This window comes from Hibiscus syriacus, unplaced genomic scaffold, assembly GCF_006381635.1.
Source record: "Hibiscus syriacus cultivar Baekdansim isolate YM2019G1 unplaced genomic scaffold, ASM638163v2 tig00111720_pilon, whole genome shotgun sequence".
Classification (NCBI taxonomy): domain Eukaryota; kingdom Viridiplantae; phylum Streptophyta; class Magnoliopsida; order Malvales; family Malvaceae; genus Hibiscus; species Hibiscus syriacus.
Window position 1 is genome coordinate 116,841 of NW_024063163.1, and position 17,509 is coordinate 134,349.

The 17,509-nt window shown below is 48.3% G+C and overlaps 52 non-coding genes and 6 pseudogenes across 52 annotated transcripts; all 58 read right to left on the minus strand.

Annotated features, from left to right (window-relative positions):
• Window positions 1-173: 173 nt before the first annotated feature.
• LOC120168806 lies at window positions 174-292 on the minus strand. Its single transcript, XR_005520586.1, has one exon. It is a non-coding gene; the product is annotated as a 5S ribosomal RNA (ribosomal RNA).
• A 184-nt stretch (window positions 293-476) lies between these two features.
• On the minus strand, window positions 477-595 carry LOC120168726. Its single transcript, XR_005520511.1, has one exon. It is a non-coding gene; the product is annotated as a 5S ribosomal RNA (ribosomal RNA).
• Window positions 596-774: 179 nt separating this feature from the next.
• Window positions 775-890, minus strand: LOC120168828 (annotated as a pseudogene).
• A 183-nt stretch (window positions 891-1,073) lies between these two features.
• Window positions 1,074-1,192, minus strand: LOC120168717. Its single transcript, XR_005520503.1, has one exon. It is a non-coding gene; the product is annotated as a 5S ribosomal RNA (ribosomal RNA).
• A 182-nt stretch (window positions 1,193-1,374) lies between these two features.
• Window positions 1,375-1,493, minus strand: LOC120168688. The gene has a single exon (XR_005520475.1). It is a non-coding gene; the product is annotated as a 5S ribosomal RNA (ribosomal RNA).
• Window positions 1,494-1,677: 184 nt separating this feature from the next.
• On the minus strand, window positions 1,678-1,796 carry LOC120168686. The gene has a single exon (XR_005520473.1). It is a non-coding gene; the product is annotated as a 5S ribosomal RNA (ribosomal RNA).
• A 184-nt stretch (window positions 1,797-1,980) lies between these two features.
• LOC120168787 lies at window positions 1,981-2,099 on the minus strand. The gene has a single exon (XR_005520569.1). It is a non-coding gene; the product is annotated as a 5S ribosomal RNA (ribosomal RNA).
• A 184-nt stretch (window positions 2,100-2,283) lies between these two features.
• LOC120168733 lies at window positions 2,284-2,402 on the minus strand. The gene has a single exon (XR_005520518.1). It is a non-coding gene; the product is annotated as a 5S ribosomal RNA (ribosomal RNA).
• A 184-nt stretch (window positions 2,403-2,586) lies between these two features.
• LOC120168693 lies at window positions 2,587-2,705 on the minus strand. Its single transcript, XR_005520480.1, has one exon. It is a non-coding gene; the product is annotated as a 5S ribosomal RNA (ribosomal RNA).
• Window positions 2,706-2,889: 184 nt separating this feature from the next.
• Window positions 2,890-3,008, minus strand: LOC120168694. The gene has a single exon (XR_005520481.1). It is a non-coding gene; the product is annotated as a 5S ribosomal RNA (ribosomal RNA).
• Window positions 3,009-3,193: 185 nt separating this feature from the next.
• On the minus strand, window positions 3,194-3,312 carry LOC120168797. The gene has a single exon (XR_005520578.1). It is a non-coding gene; the product is annotated as a 5S ribosomal RNA (ribosomal RNA).
• A 184-nt stretch (window positions 3,313-3,496) lies between these two features.
• LOC120168731 lies at window positions 3,497-3,615 on the minus strand. Its single transcript, XR_005520516.1, has one exon. It is a non-coding gene; the product is annotated as a 5S ribosomal RNA (ribosomal RNA).
• Window positions 3,616-3,798: 183 nt separating this feature from the next.
• On the minus strand, window positions 3,799-3,917 carry LOC120168739. The gene has a single exon (XR_005520524.1). It is a non-coding gene; the product is annotated as a 5S ribosomal RNA (ribosomal RNA).
• Window positions 3,918-4,101: 184 nt separating this feature from the next.
• LOC120168758 lies at window positions 4,102-4,218 on the minus strand. Its single transcript, XR_005520541.1, has one exon. It is a non-coding gene; the product is annotated as a 5S ribosomal RNA (ribosomal RNA).
• A 183-nt stretch (window positions 4,219-4,401) lies between these two features.
• LOC120168684 lies at window positions 4,402-4,520 on the minus strand. The gene has a single exon (XR_005520471.1). It is a non-coding gene; the product is annotated as a 5S ribosomal RNA (ribosomal RNA).
• Window positions 4,521-4,704: 184 nt separating this feature from the next.
• Window positions 4,705-4,822, minus strand: LOC120168821 (annotated as a pseudogene).
• A 183-nt stretch (window positions 4,823-5,005) lies between these two features.
• LOC120168824 lies at window positions 5,006-5,123 on the minus strand (annotated as a pseudogene).
• A 184-nt stretch (window positions 5,124-5,307) lies between these two features.
• LOC120168815 lies at window positions 5,308-5,426 on the minus strand. The gene has a single exon (XR_005520595.1). It is a non-coding gene; the product is annotated as a 5S ribosomal RNA (ribosomal RNA).
• A 184-nt stretch (window positions 5,427-5,610) lies between these two features.
• LOC120168744 lies at window positions 5,611-5,729 on the minus strand. Its single transcript, XR_005520528.1, has one exon. It is a non-coding gene; the product is annotated as a 5S ribosomal RNA (ribosomal RNA).
• Window positions 5,730-5,913: 184 nt separating this feature from the next.
• On the minus strand, window positions 5,914-6,026 carry LOC120168825 (annotated as a pseudogene).
• Window positions 6,027-6,209: 183 nt separating this feature from the next.
• On the minus strand, window positions 6,210-6,328 carry LOC120168750. Its single transcript, XR_005520534.1, has one exon. It is a non-coding gene; the product is annotated as a 5S ribosomal RNA (ribosomal RNA).
• Window positions 6,329-6,512: 184 nt separating this feature from the next.
• On the minus strand, window positions 6,513-6,629 carry LOC120168734. The gene has a single exon (XR_005520519.1). It is a non-coding gene; the product is annotated as a 5S ribosomal RNA (ribosomal RNA).
• A 184-nt stretch (window positions 6,630-6,813) lies between these two features.
• Window positions 6,814-6,931, minus strand: LOC120168715. The gene has a single exon (XR_005520501.1). It is a non-coding gene; the product is annotated as a 5S ribosomal RNA (ribosomal RNA).
• A 184-nt stretch (window positions 6,932-7,115) lies between these two features.
• On the minus strand, window positions 7,116-7,234 carry LOC120168786. The gene has a single exon (XR_005520568.1). It is a non-coding gene; the product is annotated as a 5S ribosomal RNA (ribosomal RNA).
• A 184-nt stretch (window positions 7,235-7,418) lies between these two features.
• LOC120168773 lies at window positions 7,419-7,537 on the minus strand. Its single transcript, XR_005520555.1, has one exon. It is a non-coding gene; the product is annotated as a 5S ribosomal RNA (ribosomal RNA).
• A 184-nt stretch (window positions 7,538-7,721) lies between these two features.
• Window positions 7,722-7,840, minus strand: LOC120168753. The gene has a single exon (XR_005520537.1). It is a non-coding gene; the product is annotated as a 5S ribosomal RNA (ribosomal RNA).
• A 184-nt stretch (window positions 7,841-8,024) lies between these two features.
• On the minus strand, window positions 8,025-8,143 carry LOC120168813. The gene has a single exon (XR_005520593.1). It is a non-coding gene; the product is annotated as a 5S ribosomal RNA (ribosomal RNA).
• A 184-nt stretch (window positions 8,144-8,327) lies between these two features.
• On the minus strand, window positions 8,328-8,446 carry LOC120168774. The gene has a single exon (XR_005520556.1). It is a non-coding gene; the product is annotated as a 5S ribosomal RNA (ribosomal RNA).
• A 184-nt stretch (window positions 8,447-8,630) lies between these two features.
• LOC120168648 lies at window positions 8,631-8,749 on the minus strand. The gene has a single exon (XR_005520438.1). It is a non-coding gene; the product is annotated as a 5S ribosomal RNA (ribosomal RNA).
• Window positions 8,750-8,933: 184 nt separating this feature from the next.
• Window positions 8,934-9,052, minus strand: LOC120168676. The gene has a single exon (XR_005520464.1). It is a non-coding gene; the product is annotated as a 5S ribosomal RNA (ribosomal RNA).
• A 184-nt stretch (window positions 9,053-9,236) lies between these two features.
• On the minus strand, window positions 9,237-9,355 carry LOC120168775. The gene has a single exon (XR_005520557.1). It is a non-coding gene; the product is annotated as a 5S ribosomal RNA (ribosomal RNA).
• Window positions 9,356-9,538: 183 nt separating this feature from the next.
• Window positions 9,539-9,656, minus strand: LOC120168823 (annotated as a pseudogene).
• A 183-nt stretch (window positions 9,657-9,839) lies between these two features.
• Window positions 9,840-9,958, minus strand: LOC120168657. Its single transcript, XR_005520446.1, has one exon. It is a non-coding gene; the product is annotated as a 5S ribosomal RNA (ribosomal RNA).
• A 184-nt stretch (window positions 9,959-10,142) lies between these two features.
• Window positions 10,143-10,261, minus strand: LOC120168732. Its single transcript, XR_005520517.1, has one exon. It is a non-coding gene; the product is annotated as a 5S ribosomal RNA (ribosomal RNA).
• Window positions 10,262-10,445: 184 nt separating this feature from the next.
• On the minus strand, window positions 10,446-10,564 carry LOC120168680. Its single transcript, XR_005520468.1, has one exon. It is a non-coding gene; the product is annotated as a 5S ribosomal RNA (ribosomal RNA).
• A 184-nt stretch (window positions 10,565-10,748) lies between these two features.
• On the minus strand, window positions 10,749-10,867 carry LOC120168742. The gene has a single exon (XR_005520526.1). It is a non-coding gene; the product is annotated as a 5S ribosomal RNA (ribosomal RNA).
• Window positions 10,868-11,049: 182 nt separating this feature from the next.
• LOC120168544 lies at window positions 11,050-11,168 on the minus strand. The gene has a single exon (XR_005520339.1). It is a non-coding gene; the product is annotated as a 5S ribosomal RNA (ribosomal RNA).
• Window positions 11,169-11,351: 183 nt separating this feature from the next.
• LOC120168700 lies at window positions 11,352-11,470 on the minus strand. The gene has a single exon (XR_005520486.1). It is a non-coding gene; the product is annotated as a 5S ribosomal RNA (ribosomal RNA).
• Window positions 11,471-11,653: 183 nt separating this feature from the next.
• On the minus strand, window positions 11,654-11,771 carry LOC120168811. Its single transcript, XR_005520591.1, has one exon. It is a non-coding gene; the product is annotated as a 5S ribosomal RNA (ribosomal RNA).
• Window positions 11,772-11,955: 184 nt separating this feature from the next.
• On the minus strand, window positions 11,956-12,073 carry LOC120168794. Its single transcript, XR_005520575.1, has one exon. It is a non-coding gene; the product is annotated as a 5S ribosomal RNA (ribosomal RNA).
• A 184-nt stretch (window positions 12,074-12,257) lies between these two features.
• LOC120168703 lies at window positions 12,258-12,375 on the minus strand. The gene has a single exon (XR_005520489.1). It is a non-coding gene; the product is annotated as a 5S ribosomal RNA (ribosomal RNA).
• Window positions 12,376-12,558: 183 nt separating this feature from the next.
• On the minus strand, window positions 12,559-12,674 carry LOC120168801. Its single transcript, XR_005520582.1, has one exon. It is a non-coding gene; the product is annotated as a 5S ribosomal RNA (ribosomal RNA).
• Window positions 12,675-12,854: 180 nt separating this feature from the next.
• Window positions 12,855-12,971, minus strand: LOC120168798. The gene has a single exon (XR_005520579.1). It is a non-coding gene; the product is annotated as a 5S ribosomal RNA (ribosomal RNA).
• A 182-nt stretch (window positions 12,972-13,153) lies between these two features.
• LOC120168708 lies at window positions 13,154-13,272 on the minus strand. The gene has a single exon (XR_005520494.1). It is a non-coding gene; the product is annotated as a 5S ribosomal RNA (ribosomal RNA).
• A 180-nt stretch (window positions 13,273-13,452) lies between these two features.
• LOC120168685 lies at window positions 13,453-13,570 on the minus strand. Its single transcript, XR_005520472.1, has one exon. It is a non-coding gene; the product is annotated as a 5S ribosomal RNA (ribosomal RNA).
• Window positions 13,571-13,754: 184 nt separating this feature from the next.
• On the minus strand, window positions 13,755-13,873 carry LOC120168755. Its single transcript, XR_005520539.1, has one exon. It is a non-coding gene; the product is annotated as a 5S ribosomal RNA (ribosomal RNA).
• Window positions 13,874-14,057: 184 nt separating this feature from the next.
• On the minus strand, window positions 14,058-14,173 carry LOC120168802. Its single transcript, XR_005520583.1, has one exon. It is a non-coding gene; the product is annotated as a 5S ribosomal RNA (ribosomal RNA).
• A 177-nt stretch (window positions 14,174-14,350) lies between these two features.
• LOC120168716 lies at window positions 14,351-14,468 on the minus strand. Its single transcript, XR_005520502.1, has one exon. It is a non-coding gene; the product is annotated as a 5S ribosomal RNA (ribosomal RNA).
• Window positions 14,469-14,648: 180 nt separating this feature from the next.
• Window positions 14,649-14,767, minus strand: LOC120168702. The gene has a single exon (XR_005520488.1). It is a non-coding gene; the product is annotated as a 5S ribosomal RNA (ribosomal RNA).
• A 184-nt stretch (window positions 14,768-14,951) lies between these two features.
• On the minus strand, window positions 14,952-15,070 carry LOC120168816. Its single transcript, XR_005520596.1, has one exon. It is a non-coding gene; the product is annotated as a 5S ribosomal RNA (ribosomal RNA).
• A 183-nt stretch (window positions 15,071-15,253) lies between these two features.
• Window positions 15,254-15,372, minus strand: LOC120168673. The gene has a single exon (XR_005520461.1). It is a non-coding gene; the product is annotated as a 5S ribosomal RNA (ribosomal RNA).
• A 182-nt stretch (window positions 15,373-15,554) lies between these two features.
• Window positions 15,555-15,670, minus strand: LOC120168820. The gene has a single exon (XR_005520600.1). It is a non-coding gene; the product is annotated as a 5S ribosomal RNA (ribosomal RNA).
• A 175-nt stretch (window positions 15,671-15,845) lies between these two features.
• On the minus strand, window positions 15,846-15,964 carry LOC120168764. The gene has a single exon (XR_005520547.1). It is a non-coding gene; the product is annotated as a 5S ribosomal RNA (ribosomal RNA).
• A 183-nt stretch (window positions 15,965-16,147) lies between these two features.
• Window positions 16,148-16,263, minus strand: LOC120168827 (annotated as a pseudogene).
• Window positions 16,264-16,440: 177 nt separating this feature from the next.
• Window positions 16,441-16,554, minus strand: LOC120168810. Its single transcript, XR_005520590.1, has one exon. It is a non-coding gene; the product is annotated as a 5S ribosomal RNA (ribosomal RNA).
• A 183-nt stretch (window positions 16,555-16,737) lies between these two features.
• LOC120168780 lies at window positions 16,738-16,852 on the minus strand. The gene has a single exon (XR_005520562.1). It is a non-coding gene; the product is annotated as a 5S ribosomal RNA (ribosomal RNA).
• Window positions 16,853-17,032: 180 nt separating this feature from the next.
• Window positions 17,033-17,151, minus strand: LOC120168792. Its single transcript, XR_005520573.1, has one exon. It is a non-coding gene; the product is annotated as a 5S ribosomal RNA (ribosomal RNA).
• Window positions 17,152-17,335: 184 nt separating this feature from the next.
• Window positions 17,336-17,454, minus strand: LOC120168781. The gene has a single exon (XR_005520563.1). It is a non-coding gene; the product is annotated as a 5S ribosomal RNA (ribosomal RNA).
• Window positions 17,455-17,509: the final 55 nt, after the last annotated feature.

Sequence of the window (17,509 nt, forward strand, 5' to 3'; positions counted from 1 at the left end):
TGCGCCCTTAATTTATTTAAGGCCTTCGTTTTCTTCCGCCCGTACTTAAGGGACTCGTAAAATTCGATTCTACGACCCGAACCTTTCTCCCCAAGTACCCCACTCCAGGCAGGCGGAATACGTACGTGTGCGTGTGTTCGAGATAGAATAAAAAGAAAATAATCCGAAAAAGAGAGGTGCAACACGAGGACTTCCTAGGAGGTCACCCATCCTAGTACTACTCTCTCCCAAGCACGCTTAACAGCGGGGTTCTATTGGGATCCGGTGCATTAGTGCTGGTATGATCGCACCCGTCATTTCTTGCGCCCTTAATTTATTTAAGGCCTTCGTTTTCTTCCGTCCCGTACTTAAGGGACTCGTAAAATTCGGATTCTACGACCCGAACCTTTCTCCCCAAGTACCCCACTCCAGGCAGGCGGAATACGTACGTGTGCGTGTGTTCGAGATAGAATAAAATGAAAATAATCCGAAAAAGAGAGCTGCAACACGAGGACTTTCCAGTAGGTCACCCATCCTAGTACTACTCTCGCCCAAGCACGCTTAACTGCGGAGTTCTGATGGGATCCGGTGCATTAGTGCTGGTATGATCGCACCCGTCATGCCTTGCGCCCTTAATTTATTTAAGGCGTTCGTTTTCTTCCGGCCCGCACTTAAGGGACTCGTAAAATTCGGATTCTACGACCCGAACCTTTCTCCCCAAGTACCCCACTCCAGGCAGGCGGAATACGTACGTGTGCGTGTGTTCGAGATAGAATAAAAAGAAAATAATCCGAAAAAGAGGGGTACAACTTCCCAGGAGGTCACCCATCCTAGTACTACTCTCGCCCAAGCACGCTTAACAGTGGAGTTCTAATAAGATCCGGTGCATTAGTGCCGGTATGATCGCACCCATCATTCTTTGCGCCCTTAATTTATTTAAAGCATTCTTTTTCTTCCGGCCCGTACTTAAGGGACTCGTAAAATTCGGATTCTACGACCCGAACCTTTCTCCCCAAGTACCCCACTCCAGGCAGGCGGAATACGTACGTGTGCGTGTGTTCGAGATAGAATAAAAAGAAAATAATCCGAAAAAGAGGGTGCAACACGAGGACTTCCCAGGAGGTCACCCATCCTAGTACTACTCTCGCCCAAGCACGCTTATCTTCGGAGTACTGATGTGATCCAGTGCATTAGTGCTGGTATGATCGCACCCATCATGCCTTGCGCCCTTAATTTATTTAAGGCCTTCGTTTTCTTCCGGCCCGTACTTAAGGGACTCGTAAAATTCAGAATCTACGACTCAAACCTTTCTCCCCAAGTACCCACTCCAGGCAGGCGGAATACGTACGTGTGCGTGTGTTCGAGATAGAATAAAAAGAAAATAATCCGAAAAAGAGGGTGCAACACGAGGACTTCCCAGTAGGTCACCCATCCTAGTACTACTCTCGCCCAAGCATGCTTAACTGCGGAGTTCTGATGGGATCCGGTGCATTTGTGCTGGTATGATCGCACCCGTCATGCCTTGCGCCTTTAATTTATTTAAGGCCTTCGTTTTCTTCCGGCCCGTACTTAAGGGACTCGTAAAATTCAGATTCTACGACTCGAACCTTTCTCCCCAAGTACCCAACTCCAGGCAGGCGGAATACGTACGTGTGCGTGTGTTCGATATAGAATAAAAAGAAAATAATCCGAAAAAGAGGGATGCAACACGAGGACTTCCTAGTAGGTCACCCATCCTAGTACTACTCTCGCCCAAGCACGCTTAACTGCGGAGTTCTGATGGGATCCGGTGCATTTGTGCTGGTATGATCGCACCCGTCATGCCTTGCGCCTTTAATTTATTTAAGGCCTTCGTTTTCTTCCGGCCCGTACTTAAGGGACTCGTAAAATTCGGATTCTACGACCCAAACATTTCTCCCCAAGTACCCCACTCTAGGCAGGCGGAATAAGTACGTGTGCGTGTGTTCGAGATAGAATAAAAAGAAAATAATCCGAAAAAGAGGGGTGCAACACGAGGACTTCCCAGGAGCTCACCCATCCTAGTACTACTCTCGCCCAAGCATGCTTAACTGCGGAGTTCTAATGAGATCTGGTGCATTAGTGCTGGTATGATCGAACCCGTTATTCCTTGCGCCCTTATTTTATTTAAGGCCTTCGTTTTCTTCCGGCCCGTACTTAAGGGACTCGTAAAATTCAGATTCTACGACCCGAACCTTTCTCCCCAAGTACCCCACTCCAGGCAAGCGGAATACGTACGTGTGCGTGTGTTCGAGATAGAATAAAAAGAAAATAATCCGAAAAAGAGAGGTGCAACACAAGGACTTCATAGGAGGTCACCCATCCTAGTACTACTCTCGCCCAAGCACGCTTAACTTCGGAGTACTGATGGGATCCAGTGCATTAGTGCTGGTATGATCGCACCCGTCATGCCTTGCGCCCTTAATTTATTTAAGGCCTTCGTTTTCTTCCGGCCCGTACTTAAGGGACTCGTAAAATTCAGATTCTACGACTCGAACCTTTCTCCCCAAGTACCCCACTCCAGGCAGGCGGAATACGTACGTGTACGTGTGTTCGAGATAGAATAAAAAGAAAATAATCCGAAAAAGAGGGATGCAACACGAGGACTTCCTAGTAGGTCACCCATCCTAGTACTACTCTCGCCCAAGCACGCTTAACTGCGGAGTTCTGATGGGATCCGGTGCATTTGTGCTGGTATGATCGCAACCATCATGCCTTGCGCCTTTAATTTATTTAAGGCATTCGTTTTCTTCCGGCCCGTACTTAAGGGACTCGTAAAATTCGGATTCTACGACCCGAACCTTTCTCCCCAAGTACCCCACTCCAGGCAGGCGGAATAAGTACGTGTGCGTGTGTTCGAGATAGAATAAAAAGAAAATAATCCGAAAAAGAGGGGTGCAACGCGAGGACTTCCCAGGAGGTCACCCATCCTAGTACTACTCTCGCCCAAGCATGCTTAACTGCGGAGTTCTAATGAGATCCGGTGCATTAGTGCTGGTATGATCGCACCCGTTATTCCTTGCGCCCTTAATTTATTTAAGGCCTTTGTTTTCTTCCGGCCCGTACTTAAGGGACTCGTAAAATTCAGATTCTACGACCCGAACCTTTCTCCCCAAGTACCCCACTCCAGGTAGGCGGAATACGTACGTGTGCATGTGTTCGAGATAGAATAAAAAGAAAATAATCCGAAAAAAGAGGGGTGCAACACGAGGACTTCCCAGGAGGACACCCATCCTAGTACGACTCTCGCCCAAATATGCTTAACTGCGGAGTTCTAACGAGATCCGGTGCATTAGTGCTGGTATGATCGCACCTGTCATTCCTTACGCCCTTAATTTATTTAAGGCCTTCGTTTTCTTCCGTCCCGTACTTAAGGGACTCGTAAAATTCGGATTCTACGACCCGAACCTTTCTCCCCAAGTACCCCACTCCAGGCAAGTGAAATACGTACGTGTGCGTGTGTTCGAGATAGAATAAAAAGAAAATAATCCGAAAAAGAAAGGTGCAACACGAGGACTTCCCAGGAGGTCACCCATCCTAGTACTACTCTCGCCCAAGCACGCTTATCTGTGGAGTTCTGATGGGATCCGATGCATTAGTGCTGGTATGATCGCACCCGACATTCCTTGGGCCCTTAATTTATTTAAGGCCTTCGTTTTCTTCCGTCCCGTACTTAAGGGACTCGTAAATTCGGATTCTACGACCCGAACCTTTCTCCCCAAGTACCCCACTCCAGGCAGGCGGAATACGTACGTGTGCGTGTGTTCGAGATAGAATAAAAAGAAAATAATCCGAAAAAGAGGGGTGCAACACGAGGACTTCCTAGGAGGTCACCCATCCTAGTACTACTCTCGCCCAAGCACGCTTAACAGTTGAGTTCTGATGGGATCCGGTGCATTAGTGCTGGTATGATCGCACCCATCATGCCTTGCGCCCTTAATTTATTTAAGGCATTCGTTTTCTTCCGGCCCGTACTTAAGGGACTCGTAAAATTCGGATTCTACGACCCGAACCTTTCTCCCCAAGTACCCCACTCCAGGCAGGCGGAATACGTACGTGTGCGTGTGTTCGAGATAGAATAAAAAGAAAATAATCCGAAAAAGAGGGGTGCAACACGAGGACTTCCCAGGAGGTCACCCATCCTAGTACTACTCTCCCAAGCACGCTTAACTGCGGAGTTCTGATGGGATCCGGTGCATTAGTGCTGGTATGATCGCAGCCATCATTCCTTGCTCCCTTAATTTATTTAAGGCCTTCGTTTTCTTCCGGCCCGTACTTAAGGGAGTCGCAAAATTCGGATTCTACGACCCGAACCTTTCTCCCCAAGTACCCCACTCCAGGCAGGCGGAATACGTACGTGTGCGTGTGTTCGAGATAGAATAAAAAGAAAATAATCCGAAAAGAGGGGTGCAACACGAGGACTTCCCAATAGGTCACCCATCCTAGTACTACTCTCGCCTAAGCACGCTTAACTGCGGAGTTCTGATGGGATCCGGTGCATTAGTGCTGGTATGATCGCACCCGTCATGCCTTGCGCCCTTAATTTATTTAAGGCCTTCGTTTTCTTCCGGCCCGTACTTAAGGGAGTCACAAAATTCGGATTCTACGACCCGAACCTTTCTCCCCAAGTACCCCACTCCAGGCAGGCGGAATACGTACGTGTGCGTGTGTTCGAGATAGAATAAAAAGAAAATAATCCGAAAAAGAGGGGTGCAACACGAGGACTTCCCAGGAGGTCACCCATCCTAGTACTACTTTCTCCTAAGCACGCTTAACTGCGAGTTCTGATGGGATCCGGTGCATTAGTGCTGGTATGACCGCACTCATCATTCCTTGCTCTCTTAATTTATTTAAGGCCTTCGTTTTCTTCCGGCCCGTACTTAAGAGACTCGTAAAATTCAGATTCTACGACCCGAACCTTTCTCCCCAAGTACCCCACTCCAGGCAGGCGGAATACGTACGTGTGCGTGTGTTCGAGATAGAATAAAAAGAAAATAATCCGAAAAGGGGGGTGCAACACGAGGACTTCCCAGGAGGTCACCCATCCTAGTACTACTTTCTCCAAGCACGCTTAACTGCGAATTTCTGATGGGATCCGGTGGTTTAGTACTGGTGTGATCGCACCCCTCATTCATTGCGCCCTTAATTTATTTAAGGCCTTTGTTTTCTTCCGGCCCGTACTTAAGGGACTCGTAAAATTCAGAATCTACAACCCGAACCTTTCTCCCTAAATACCCAACTCCAGGCAGGCGGAATACGTACGTGTGCGTGTGTTCGAGATAGAATTAAAAGAAAATAATCCGAAAAAGAAAGGTGGAACACGAGGACTTCCCCGGAGGTCACCCATCCTAGTACTACTCTCGCCCAAGCACGCTTAACTGCGGAGTTTTGATGGGATCCGATGCATTAGTGCTGGTTTGATCACACGAGACATTCCTTGGTCCCTTAATTTATTTAAAGCCTTCGTTTTCTTCGGGCCCGCACTTAAGGGACTCGTAAAATTCGGATTTTACGACCCGAACCTTTCTCCCCAAGTACCCCACTCCAGGCAGGCGGAATACGTACGTGTGCGTGTGTTCGAGATAGAATAAAAAGAAAATAATCCGAAAAAGAGGGGTGCAACACGAGGACTTCCCAGGAGGTCACCCATCATAGTACTACTTTCTCCCAAGCATGCTTAACTGCGGAGTTCTGATGGGATCCGGTGCATTAGTGCTGGTATGATCGCACCCATCATTCCTTGCTCCCTTAATTTATTTACGGCCTTCGTTTTCTTCCGGCCCGTACTTAAGGGAGTCGCAAAATTCGGATTCTACGACCCGAACCTTTCTCCCCAAGTACCCCACTCCAGGCAGGCGGAATACGTACGTGTGCGTGTGTTCGAGATAGAATAAAAAGAAAATAATCCGAAAAAGAGGGGTGCAACACGAGGACTTCCCAGGAGGTCACCCATCATACTACTCTCCAAGCATGCTTAACTGCGGAGTTCTGATGGGATCCGGTGCATTAGTGCTGGTATGATCGCACCCATCATTCCTTGCTCCCTTAATTTATTTACGGCCTTCGTTTTCTTCCGGCCCGTACTTAAGGGAGTCGCAAAATTCGGATTCTACGACCCGAACCTTTCTCCCCAAGTACCCCACTCCAGGCAGGCGGAATACGTACGTGTGCGTGTGTTCGAGATAAATAAAAAGAAAATAATCTGAAAAAGAGGGGTGCAACACGAGGACTTCCCAGGAGGTCACCCATCATAGTACTACTTTCTCCCAAGCACGCTTAACTGCGGAGTTCTGATCGGATCCGGTGCATTAGTGCTGGTATGATCGCACCCATCATTCCTTGCTCCCTTAATTTATTTACGGCCTTCGTTTTCTTCCATCCCGTACTTAAGGGAGTCACAAAATTCGGATTCTACGACCCAAACCTTTCTCCCCAAGTGCCCCACTCCAGGCATGCGGAATACGCACGTGTGCGTGTGTTCGAGATAAAATAAAAAGAAAATAATCTGAAAAAGAGGGGTGCAACACGAGGACTTCCCAGGAGGTCACCCATCCTAGTACTACTCTCCCAAGCACGCTTAACTGCGGAGTTCTGATGGGATCCGGTGCATTAGTGCTGGTATGATCGCACCCATCATTCCTTGCTCCCTTAATTTATTTACGGCCTTCGTTTTCTTCCGGCCCGTACTTAAGGGAGTCGCAATATTCGGATTCTACGACCCGAACCATTCTCCCCAAGTACCCCACCCCAGGCAGGCGGAATACGTACGTGTATGTGTGTTCGAGATAGAATAAAAAGAAATTAATCCGAAAAAGAGGGGTGCAACACGAGGACTTCCCAGGAGGTCACCCATCCTAGTACTACTCTCGCCCAAGCACGCTTAACTGCGAGTTCTGATGGGATCCGGTGCATTAGTGCTGGTATGATCGCACCCGTCATGCCTTGCGCCCTTAATTTATTTAAGGCCTTCGTTTTCTTCCGGCCCGTACTTAAGGGACTCGCAAAATTCGGATTCTACGACCCGAACCTTTCTCCCCAAGTACCCCACTCCAGGCAGGCGGAATACGTACGTGTGCGTGTGTTCGAGATATAATAAAAAGAAAATAATCTAAAAAAGAGGGGTGCAACACGAGGACTTCCCAGGAGGTCACCCATCCTAGTACTACTTTCTCCCAAGCACGCTTAACTGCGAAGTTTTGAAGGGATCCGGTGCATTAGTGCTGGTATGATCGCACCCATCATTCCTTGCTCCCTAAATTTATTTCAGGCCTTCGTTTTCTTCCGGACCGTACTTAAGGGACTCGTAAAATTCAGATTCTACGACCCGAACCTTTCTCCCCAGGTACCCCACTCCAGGCAGGCGGAATACGTACGTGTGCGTGTGTTCGAGATAAAATAAAAAGAAAATAATCAGAAAAAGAGGAGTGCAACACGAGGACTTCCCAGGAGGTCACCCATCCTAGTACTACTTTCTCCCAAGCATGCTTAACTGCGAAGTTCTGATGGGATCCGGAGCTTTAGTGCTGGTATGATCGCACCCGTCATGCCTTGCGCCCTTAATTTATTTAAGGCCTTCGTTTTCTTCCGGCCCGTACTTAAGGGACTCTTAAAATTCGGATTCTACGACCCGAACCTTTCTCCCCAAGTACCCCACTCCAGGAAGGCAGAATACATACGTGTGCCTGTGTTTGAGATAGAATAAAAAGAAAATAATCTGAAAAAGAGGGCTGCAACACGAGGACTTCCCAGGAGGTCACCCATCCTAGTACTACTCTCGCCCAAGCATGCTTAACAGCGGAGTTCTAATGAGATCCGGTGCATTAGTGCTAGTATGATCGCACCCGTCATTCCTTGCGCCCTTAATTTATTTAAGGCCTTCGTTTTCTTCCGTCTCGTACTTAAGGGACTCGTCAAATTTGAATTCTACGACCCGAACCTTTCTCCCCAAGTACCCCACTCCAGGCAGGCGGAATACGTACGTGTGCGTGTGTTCGAGATAGAATAAAAAGAAAATAATCTGAAAAAGAGGGGTGCAACACGAGGACTTCCCAGGAGGTCACCCATCCTAGTACTACTCTCGCACAAGCACGCTTAACAGTGGAGTTGTAATGAGATCTGGTGCATTAGTGCCGATATGATCGCACCCATCATTCTTTGCGCCCTTAATTTATTTAAGGCATTCATTTTCTTTTGTCCCGTACTTAAGGGACTCGTAAAATTCGGATTCTACGACCCGAACCTTTCTCCCTAAGTACCCCACTCCAGGCAGGCGGAATACGTATGTGTGCCTGTGTTCAAGATAGAATAAAAAGAAAATAATCCGAAAAAGAGGGGTGCAACACGAGGACTTCCCAGGAGGTCACCCATCATAGTACTACTTTCTCCCAAGCATGCTTAACTGCGGAGTTCTGATGGGATCCTGTGCATTAGTGCTGGTATGATCGCACCCATCATTCCTTGCTCCCTTAATTTATTTACGACCTTCGTTTTCTTCCGGCCCGTACTTAAGGGAGTCGTAAAATTCGGATTCTACGACCCGAACCTTTCTCCCCAAGTACCCCACTCCAGGCAGGCAGAATACGTACGTGTGCGTGTGTTCGAGATATAATAAAAAGAAAATAATCTGAAAAAGAGGGGTGCAACACGAGGACTTCCCAGGAGGTCACCCATCCTAGTACTACTCTCGCCCAAGCACGCTTAACTGCGGAGTTCTGATGGGATCCGGTGCATTTGTGCTGGTATGATCGCACCCGTCATTCCTTGCGCCCTTAATTTATTTAAGGCCTTCGTTTTCTTCCGGCCCGTACTTAAGGGAGTCACAAAATTCGGATTCTACGACCCGAACCTTTCTCCCCAAGTACCCCACTCCAGGCAGGCGGAATACGTACGTGTGCGTGTGTTCGAGATAGAATAAAAAGAAAATAATCTGAAAAAGAGGGGTGCAACACGAGGACTTCCCAATAGGTCACCCATCCTAGTACTACTCTCGCCCAAGCACGCTTAACTGCAGAGTTCTGATGGGATCTGGTGCATTTGTGCTGGTATGATCGCACCCGTCATGCCTTGCGCCCTTAATTTATTTAAGGCCTTCGTTTTCTTCCGGCCCGTACTTAAGGGAGTCGCAAAATTCGGATTCTACGACCCGAACCTTTCTCCCCAAGTACCCCACTCCAGGCAGGCGGAATACGCACGTGTGCGTGTGTTCCAGATAAAATAAAAAGAAAATAATCTGAAAAAGAGGGGTGCAACATGAGGACTTCCCAGGAGGTCACCCATCATAGTACTACTTTCTCCCAAGCATGCTTAACTGCGGAGTTCTGATCGGATCCGGTGCATTAGTGCTGGTATGATCGCACCCATCATTCCTTGCTCCCTTAATTTATTTACGGCCTTCGTTTTCTTCCGGCCGTACTTAAGGGAGTCGCAAAATTCGGATTCTACGACCCAAACCTTTCTCCCCAAGTACCCCACTCCAGGCAGGCGGAATACGTATGTGTGCGTGTGTTCGAGATAGAATAAAAAGAAAATAATCCGAAAAAGAGGGGTGCAACACGAGGACTTCCCTGGAGGTCACCCATCATAGACTACTTTCTCCAAAGCATGCTTAACTGCGGAGTTCTGATGGGATCCGGTGCATTAGTGCTGGTATGATCGCACCCATCATTCCTTGCTCCCTTAATTTATTTACGGCCTTCGTTTTCTTCCGGCCCGTACTTAAGGGAGTCGCAAAATTCAGATTTACGACCCGAACCTTTCTCCCCAAGTACCCCACTCCAGGCAGGCGGAATACGTACGTGTGCGTGTGTTCGAGATAGAATAAAAAGAAAATAATCCGAAAAAGAGGGGTGCAACACGAGGACTTCCCAGGAGGTCACCCATCCTAGTACTACTCTCGCCCAAGCACGCTTAACTGCGAAGTTCTGATGGGATCCGGTGCATTAGTGCTGGTATGATCGCACCCGTCATGCCTTGCGCTCTTAATTTATTTAAGGCCTTCGTTTTCTTCCGGCCCGCACTTAAGGGAGTCCCAAAATTCGGATTCTACGACCCGAACCTTTCTCCCCAAGTACCCCACTCCAGGCAGGCGGAATACGTACGTGTGCGTGTGTTCGAGATAGAATAAAAAGAAAATAATCCGAAAAAGAGGGGTGCAACACGAGGACTTCCCAGGAGGTCACCCATCCTAGTACTACTTTCTCCCAAGCACGCTTAACTGCGAAGTTCTGATGGGATCCGGTGCTTTAGTGCTGGTATGATCGCACCCGTCATTCATTGCTCCCTTAATTTATTTAAGGCCTTCGTTTTCTTCCGGCCCGTACTTAAGGGACTCGTAAAATTCATATTTTACGACCCAAACCTTTCTCCCCAAGTACCCCACTCCAGGCAGGCGGAATACGTACGTGTGCGTGTGTTCGAGATAGAATAAAAAGAAAATAATCCGAAAAAGAGGGGTGCAACACGAGGACTTCCCAGGAGGTCACCCATCCTAGTACTACTCTCGCCCAAGCACGCTTAACTGCGGAGTTCTGATGGGATCCGGTGCATTTGTGATGGTATGATCGCACCCGTCATGCTTTGCGCCCTTAATTTATTTAAGGCCTTCGTTTTCTTCCGGCCCGTACTTAAGGGAGTCGCAAAATTCGGATTCTACGACCCGAACCTTTCTCCCCAAGTACCCCACTCCAGGCAGGCAGAATACGTACGTGTGCGTGTGTTCGAGATATAATAAAAAGAAAATAATCTGAAAAAGAGGGGTGCAACACGAGGACTTCCCAGGAGGTCACCCATCCTAGTACTACTCTCGCCCAAGCACGCTTAACTGCGAAGTTCTGATGGGATCCGGTGGTTTAGTACTGGTATTATCGTACCCGTCATTCATTCCGCCCTTAATTTATTTAAGGCCTTCGTTTTCTTCCGGCCCGTACTTAAGGAACTCGTAAAATTCAGATTCTACGACCGAACCTTTCTCCCCAAGTACCCACTCCAGGCAGGCGGAATACGTACGTGTGCGTGTGTTCGAGATAGAATAAAAAGAAAATAATCCGAAAAAGAGGGGTGCAACACGAGGACTTCCCAGGAGGTCACCCATCCTAGTACTACTCTCGCCCAAGCACGCTTAACTGCGGAGTTCTGATGGGATCCGGTGCATTAGTGCTGGTATGATCGCACCCGTCATTCATTGCGCCCTTAATTTATTTAAGGCCTTCGTTTTCTTCCGGCACGTACTTAAGGGACTCGTAAAATTCGGATTCTACGACCCGAACCTTTCTCCCCAAGTACCCCACTCCAGGCAGGCGGAATACGTACGTGTGCCTGTGTTCGAGATAGAATAAAAAGAAAATAATCCGAAAAAGAGGGTGCAACACGAGGACTTCCCAGGAGGTCACCCATCCTAGTACTACTCTCGCCCAAGCACGCTTGACAGCGGAGTTCTAATGAGATCCGGTGCATTAGTGCTGGTATGATCGCACCCGTCATTCCTTGCGCCCTTAATTTATTTAAGGCCTTCGTTTTCTTCCGTCCCTTACTTAAGGGACTCGTAAATTCGGATTCTACGACCCGAACCTTTCTCCCTAAGTACCCCACTCCAGGCAGGCGGAATACGTACGTGTGCGTGTGTTCGAGATAGAATAAAAAGAAAATAATCCGAAAAAGAGGGGTGCAACACGAGGACTTCCTAGGAGGTCACCCATCCTAATACTACTCTCGCCAAGCACGCTTAACAGTGGAGTTCTAATGAGATCCGGTGCATTAGTGCCGGTATGATCGCACCCATCATTCTTTGCGCCCTTAATTTATTTAAGGCATTCGTTTTCTTCCGGCCCGTACTTAAGGGACTCGTAAAATTCGGATTCTACGACCCGAACCTTTCTCCCCAAGTACCCTACTCCAGGCAGGCGGAATACGTACGTGTGCGTGTGTTCGAGATAGAATAAAAAGAAAATAATCTGAAAAAGAGGGGTGCAATACGAGGACTTCCCAGGAGGTCACCCATCATAGTACTACTTTCTCCCAAGCACGCTTAACTGCGGATTCTGATGGGATCCGGTGCATTAGTGCTGGTATGATCGCAGCCATCATTCCTTGCTGCCTTAATTTATTTAAGGCCTTCGTTTTCTTCCGGCCCGTACTTAAGGGAGTCGCAAAATTCGGATTCTACGACCCGAACCTTTCTCCCCAAGTACCCCACTCCAGGCAGGCGGAATACGTACGTGTGCGTGTGTTCGAGATAGAATAAAAAGAAAATAATCCGAAAAAGAGGGGTGCAACACGAGGACTTCCCAGGAGGTCACCCATCCTAGTACTACTCTCGCCAAGCACGCTTAACTGCGGAGTTCTGATGGGATCCGGTGCATTAGTGCTGGTATGATCGCACCCGTCATGCCTTGCGCCTTAATTTATTTAAGGCCTTCGTTTTCTTCCGGCCCGTACTTAAGGGAGTCGTAAAATTCGGATTCTACGACCCGAACCTTTCTCCCCAAGTACCCCACTCCAGGCAGGCGGAATACGTACGTGTGCGTGTGTTCGAGATAGAATAAAAAGAAAATAATCCGAAAAAGAGGGGTGCAACACGAGGACTTCCCAGGAGGTCACCCATCCTAGTACTACTCTCCCAAGCACGCTTAACTGCGAGTTCTGATGGGATCCGGTGCATTAGTGCTGGTATGATCGCACCCTCATTCCTTGCGCCCTTAATTTATTTAAGGCCTTCGTTTTCTTCCGGCCCGTACTTAAGGGACTCGTAAAATTCGGATTCTACGACCCGAACCTTTCTCCCCAAGTACCCCACTCCAGGCAGGCGGAATACGTACGTGTGTGTGTTCGAGATAGAATAAAAAGAAAATAATCGAAAAAGAGGGGTGCAACACGAGGACTTCCCAGGAGGTCACCCATCCTAGTACTACTCTCCCCAAGCACGCTTAACTGCGAGTTCTGATGGGATCCGGTGCATTAGTGCTGGTATGATCGCACCCGTCATTCCTTGCGCCCTTAATTTATTTAAGGCCTTCGTTTTCTTCCGGCCCGTACTTAAGGGAGTCGCAAAATTCGGATTCTACGACCCGAACCTTTCTCCCCAAGTACCCCACTCCAGGCAGGCGGAATACGTGTGTGCGTGTGTTCGAGATAGAATAAAAAGAAAATAATCCGAAAAAGAGGGGTGCAACACGAGGACTTCCCAGGAGGTCACCCATCCTAGTACTACTTTCTCCCAAGCACGCTTAACTGCGGAGTTCTGATGGGATCCGGTGCATTAGTGCTGGTATGATCGCACCCATCATTCCTTGCTCCCTTAATTTATTTAAGGCCTTCGTTTTCTTCCGGCCCGTACTTAAGGGACTCGTAAAATTCGGATTCTACGACCCGAACCTTTCTCCCCAAGTACCCCACTCCAGGCAGGCGGAATACGTACGTGTGTGTTCGAGATAGAATAAAAAGAAAATAATCCGAAAAAGAGGGGTGCAACACGAGGACTTCCCAGGAGGTCACCCATCCTAGTACTACTCTCGCCCAAGCACGCTTAACTGCGGAGTTCTGATGGGATCCGGTGCATTGTGCTGGTATGATCGCACCCGTCATTCCTTGCGCCCTTAATTTATTTAAGGCCTTCGTTTTCTTCCGGCCCGTACTTAAGGGAGTCGCAAAATTCGGATTCTACGACCCGAACCTTTCTCCCCAAGTACCCCACTCCAGGCAGGCGGAATACGTACGTGTGCGTGTGTTCGAGATATAATAAAAAGAAAATAATCTGAAAAAGAGGGGTGCAACACGAGGACTTCCCAGGAGGTCACCCATCCTAGTACTACTTTCTCCCAAGCACGCTTAACTGCGAAGTTCTGATGGGATCCGGTGCATTAGTGCTGGTATGATCGCACTCATCATTCCTTGCTCTCTTAATTTATTTAAGGCCTTCGTTTTCTTCCGGCCCGTACTTAAGGGACTCGTAAAATTCGGATTCTACGACCCGAACCTTTCTCCCCAAGTACCCCACTCCAGGCAGGCGGAATACGTACGTGTGCGTGTGTTCGAGATAGAATAAAAAGAAAATAATCCGAAAAAGAGGGGTGCAACACGAGGACTTCCCAGGAGGTCACCCATCCTAGTACTACTCTCCCAAGCACGCTTAACTGCGAGTTCTGATGGGATCCGGTGCATTAGTGCTGGTATGATCGCACCCATCATTCTTGCTCCCTTAATTTATTTAAGGCCTTCGTTTTCTTCCGGCCGTACTTAAGGGACTCGTAAAATTCGATTCTACGACCCGAACCTTTCTCCCCAAGTACCCCACTCCAGGCAGGCGGAATACGTACGTGTGCGTGTGTTCGAGATAGAATAAAAAGAAAATAAAAAAAGAGGGGTGCAACACGAGGACTTCCCAGGAGGTCACCCATCCTAGTACTACTCTCGCCCAAGCACGCTTAACTGCGAGTTCTGATGGGATCCGGTGCATTAGTGCTGGTATGATCGCACCCGTCATTCCTTGCTCCCTTAATTTATTTAAGGCCTTCGTTTTCTTCCGGCCCTACTTAAGGGAGTCGCAAAATTCGGATTCTACGACCCGAACCTTTCTCCCCAAGTACCCCACTCCAGGCAGGCGGAATACGTACGTGTGTGTGTTCGAGATAGAAAAAAAGAAAATAATCCGAAAAAGAGGGGTGCAACACGAGGACTTCCCAGGAGGTCACCCATCCTAGTACTACTCTCGCCCAAGCACGCTTAACAGTGGAGTTCTAATGAGATCCGGTGCATTAGTGCTGGTATGATCGCACCCGTCATTCCTTGCGCCCTTAATTTATTTAAGGCCTTCGTTTTCTTCCGGCCCGTACTTAAGGGACTCGTAAAATTCGGATTCTACGACCCGAACCTTTCTCCCCAAGTACCCCACTCCAGGCAGGCGGAATACGTACGTGTGCGTGTGTTCGAGATAGAATAAAAAGAAAATAATCTGAAAAAGAGGGGTGCAATACGAGGACTTCCCAGGAGGTCACCCATCATAGTACTACTTTCTCCCAAGCACGCTTAACTGCGGATCTCTGATGGAATCCGGTGAATTAGTGCTGGTATGATCGCAGCCATCATTCTTGCTTCCTTAATTTATTTACGGCCTTCGTTTTCTTCCGGCCCGTACTTAAGGGAGTCGCAAAATTCGGATTCTACGACCCGAACCTTTCTCCCCAAGTACCCCACTCCAGGCAGGCGGAATACGTACGTGTACGTGTGTTCGAGATAGAATAAAAAGAAAATAATCCGAAAAAGAGGGGTGCAACACGAGGACTTCCCAATAGGTCACCCATCCTAGTACTACTCTCGCCCAAGCACGCTTAACTGCGGAGTTCTGATGGGATCCGGTGCATTTGTGCTGGTATGATTGCACCCGTCATGCCTTGCGCCCTTAATTTATTTAAGGCCTTCGTTTTCTTCCGGCCCGTACTTAAGGGAGTCACAAAATTCGGATTCTACGACCCGAACCTTTCTCCCCAAGTACCCCACTCCAGGCAGGCGGAATACGTACGTGTGTGTGTTCGAGATAGAATAAAAAGAAAATAATCCGAAAAAGAGGGGTGCAACACGAGGACTTCCCAGGAGGTCACCCATCCTAGTACTACTTTCCCAAGCACGCTTAACTGCGAGTTCTGATGGGATCCGGTGCATTAGTGCTGGTATGATCGCACCCATCCTTGCCCTTAATTTATTTAAGGCCTTCGTTTTCTTCCGGCCCGTACTTAAGAGACTCGTAAAATTCGGATTCTAGGACCCGAACCTTTCTCCCCAAGTACCCCACTCCAGGCAGGCGGAATACGTACGTGTGCGTGTGTTCGAGATAGAATAAAAGAAAATAATCGAAAAAGAGGGTGCAACACGAGGACTTCCCAGGAGGTCACCCATCCTAGTACTACTTTCTCCCAAGCACGCTTGACTGCGAAGTTCTGATGGGATCCGGTGGTTTAGTGCTGGTATGATCGCACCCCTCATTCATTGCGCCCTTAATTTATTTAAGGCCTTCGTTTTCTTCGGGCCCGTACTTAAGAGACTCGTAAAATTCGGATTCTACGACCCGAACCTTTCTCCCCAAGTACCCCACTCCAGGCAGGCGGAATACGCACGTGTGCGTGTGTTCGAGATAAAATAAAAAGAAAATAATCCAAAAAGAGGGGTGCAACACGAGGACTTCCCAGGAGGTCACCATCATAGTACTACTTCTCCAAGCATGCTTAACTGCAGAGTTCTGATCGGATCCGGTGCATTAGTGCTGGTATGATCGCACCCATCATTCCTTGCTCCCTTAATTTATTTACGGCCTTCGTTTTCTTCCGGCCCGTACTTAAGGGAGTCGGAAAATTCGGATTCTAAGACCCAAACCTTTCTCCCCAAGTACCCCACTCCAGGCAGGCGGAATACGTATGTGTGCGTGTTCGAGATAGAATAAAAAAAATCCGAAAAAGAGGGGTGCAACACGAGGACTTCCCAGGAGGTCACCCATCATACTACTCTCCCAAGCACGCTTAACTGCGGAGTTCTGATGGGATCCGGTGCATTAGTGCTGGTATGATCGCACCCATCATTCCTTGCTCCCTTAATTTATTTACGGCCTTCGTTTTCTTCCGGCCCGTACTTAAGGGAGTCGCAAAATTCGGATTCTACGACCCGAACCTTTCTCCCCAAGTACCCCACTCCAGGCAGGCGGAATACGTACGTGTATGTGTGTTCGAGATAGAATAAAAAGAAAATAATCCGAAAAAGAGGGTGCAACACGAGGACTTCCCAATAGGTCACCCATCCTAGTACTACTCTCGCCCAAGCACGCTTAACTGCAGAGTTCTGATGGGATCTGGTGCATTTGTGCTGGTATGCACCCGTCATGCCTTGCGCCCTTAATTTATTTAAGGCCTTCGTTTTCTTCCGGCCAGTACTTAAGGGAGTCGCAAAATTCAGATTCTACGACCCGAACCTTTCTCCCCAAGTACCCCACTCCAGGCAGGCGGAATACGTACGTGCGTGTGTTCGAGATAATAAAAAGAAAATAATCCGAAAAAGAGGGGTGCAACACGAGGACTTCCCAGGAGGTCACCCATTCTAGTACTACTCTCGCCCAAGCACGCTTAACAGTGGAGTTCTAATGAGATCTGGTGCATTAGTGCCGATATGATCGTACCCATCATTCTTTGCGCCCTTAATTTATTTAAGGCATTCGTTTTCTTTTGGCCCGTACTTAAGGGACTCGTAAAATTCGGATTCTACGACCCGAACCTTTCTCCCTAAGTACCCCACTCTAGGCAGGCGGAAAACGTATGTGTGCGTGTGTTCGAGATATAATAAAAAGAAAATAATCTGAAAAAGAGGGGTGCAACACGAGGACTTTCCAGGAGGTCACCCATCCTAGTACTACTTTCTCCCAAGCACGCTTAACTGCGAAGTTCTGAAGGGATCCGGTGCATTAGTGCTGGTATGATCGCACCCATCATTCCTTGCTCCCTAAATTTATTTCAGGCCTTCGTTTTCTTCCGGACCGTAC